General features: G+C 32.4%; 1 protein-coding gene across 3 annotated transcripts in view; it reads right to left on the bottom strand.

Annotated features, from left to right (window-relative positions):
* Positions 1–2,500, bottom strand: part of LOC122254159 (xibalbin-1) — a 155,732-nt gene that overhangs the window by 137,033 nt on the left and 16,199 nt on the right. The window lies entirely within an intron of this gene.

The following is a 2,500-nucleotide window of genomic DNA, read 5'->3' as shown; positions in this document are numbered from 1 at the left end:
ATCTATCTCTCTATCTATCTATCTACCTATCTATCTATCTATCTATCTATCTTTCCCTCTCTCTCTCTCTCACCACCGCCTTAAGAGATTGTGTCTCTCTGACCCGACCTAACGAAGAGAGAAAGATTGAGCTGAGGGGAGCGAAAGAAGGAAAAACATCGCGTGTGAGATGAGCAACATGGCTGCCACTGCACCACTTGAGGGGAAAGGCAGGAGCCCCTTCCTTCTCCTGGTGAGCGAGTGTGTGGCTTTTAGTTCCCTTCTCTTTGCTTATCTGCTCGCTCGCTCTCTTCTCTCTTTTCCTTTTTTTTTCTTTTTTTTACCCCCTTTCTCTTTTTTTCTCTCTTTCTCTTTTCTTCTCCCCTCTCTCTCCTCTCTCTTTTTTTCTCTCTCTCTCTCCTTTTCTCTCTCTTTCTTTTTCCTTTTTTTTTTTTCCCTCTCTTTCTCTTTTCTTTTCTCTCTCTTTTTTCTTTTCTTCCTCTCTCTCTCTTTTCTTTTCCCTTCTTTTCTCTTTCTCTCTCTCCTCCCCCCCTCTCCCCTCTCTCTCTCTTTTTTCTCTCTCTCTCTCTTTTTTCTCTCTTTCTCTTTTCTTCTCTCTCTCTTTCTTTCTTTTCTTCTCTCTCTCTCTTTTCTTCTCTCTTTCTTTCTTTCTCTCTCTCACTCCCCCCCTCTCTCTCTCTCTCTCTCTCTCTCTCTCTCTCTCTCTCTCTCTCTTCCTTTCCCTCTTTCTCCCTCTCTTCCCCTCTCCCCTCTCTCTCTCTTTTTCCCTCTCTTTTTTTTTTCTTTTCTTTTTTTCTTTCCCTTTTTTTTTTTTTTTTTTTTTTTTTTTGTCGGGCGGATTTTAAAAATTCCCATTTAAAGGGAAAATTCCAAACATTTTTTTCCCCCTTTTTTTTTTTTTTTTTTCTTTTTTTTTTTTTTTTTTTTTTTTTTGTGGGGGTTTTAAATTATTTAAAAAATTCAAATTTTATATTTTTTTAATATTTATAATATATTATTAAATTTTTGTATAAATTATATTTAATGTTTATATATATTATATATATATATATAATTTAAAATATATATATATATTTTAATTTTATATATATATATAATATATATTTTATATATATTATATATATATTAATATTTATATTTATATATATTATATATTTTAAAATATATATATTATATATATAATATATTATAATATATATTATATATATATAATAATATAAAATATATATTATATATATATATATATATATAAAATATATATATATATTTTATATATTTTAAAATTTAAATTTTAATATTATATTAAATATTATAATTCATTTTAAATATTTTCCTTAAAATTAAAATTTTATTCTTAATTTTTCTTTTGTTCGTTTCATTTAAAGGCCTTTTCAAAAAACCCCCGGGTTTTAAAAATTTTGCCCCGACCAAATTCAAATTTTCCCCTTCTTTTCCTTTGGGTCCTTCCACTCCCCCCGCCCCGGTCCCAAACCCCCCTGAGGGGTAAATTTTCCCCTTATGAACCCCCCCCAAATGACAAGGGGGAGGGGGGTTTTGTGTTATGATCCCTGGTTTTTTACTGGGGGGGGGGGTTATTTTTTGAGTGGGGAAAAAAGTGGTTTTTTTTTTTGGGGGGTTTTTGTGTTTGTGTGTTTTGTGTGGTTGTGTTGTGGTTTTGTGTGTGTGTGGGGTTTTGGTTGTGTGTGTTTGTGTGGTTGTGTGTGTTGTGTGTGTGTTTAACAAAAGGGTTAATTGGGATTAGCCCTTTGTGCAAATTAGCTTATCAGCCGGGATCAATTTCCCTCTTACCCCGCCTTTAATTCCAAGGCATCTAAACTTTCTCGACGCAATTTCTCAAGTGTTCTCAGTTGAACTCTTGCATCAACAGTTACTTGTCAGTATGAGGAATACTTTTAGAATTAGAATCGTGAAATGTATTTCATTTAAACCATTTCTCTCTCTCTCTCTCTATCTATCTATCTATCTATCTATCTATCTCTCTATCTATCTATCTATCTATCTATCTATCTATCTATCTATCTATCTATCTATCTATCTATCTATCTATCTATCTCTTTCTTCTAGTTGGTATACCTTTAGAACGATTAATAATTGTATGATGAATAATGCTATTTCCAAGAACAAATTATTAGCATCAAAATCTAAATTAATATAAATGCAGTGACGTATTAGGATTTCAAATTAAAAATACTTCTCATACTAACTATACATCTCGCTTACCCAAGACCCCAAACACATTATACATACCAAAACCATTACGCATATCATAATAACATAAAATACCAATCCCTCACATCATACATACATCGCACCTATCATACATACATACACCCGTGCCACACATGTTACATCCACCACACATCCATCAGACACATGCTACATATATCACAAACAAGTTCCACACCATTTGCATACGTAATGTAACCAGACACATTCCAGTTACCAGTCACATACAGCATTACAAGAAACCAACGAATTA

This window comes from Penaeus japonicus, unplaced genomic scaffold, assembly GCF_977035675.1.
Source record: "Penaeus japonicus unplaced genomic scaffold, GWHDUDI00000001_assembly GWHDUDI00000017, whole genome shotgun sequence".
Classification (NCBI taxonomy): domain Eukaryota; kingdom Metazoa; phylum Arthropoda; class Malacostraca; order Decapoda; family Penaeidae; genus Penaeus; species Penaeus japonicus.
Note: the sequence above shows the minus strand (reverse complement) of the source record. Positions and strands in the feature narration are given on the sequence as shown.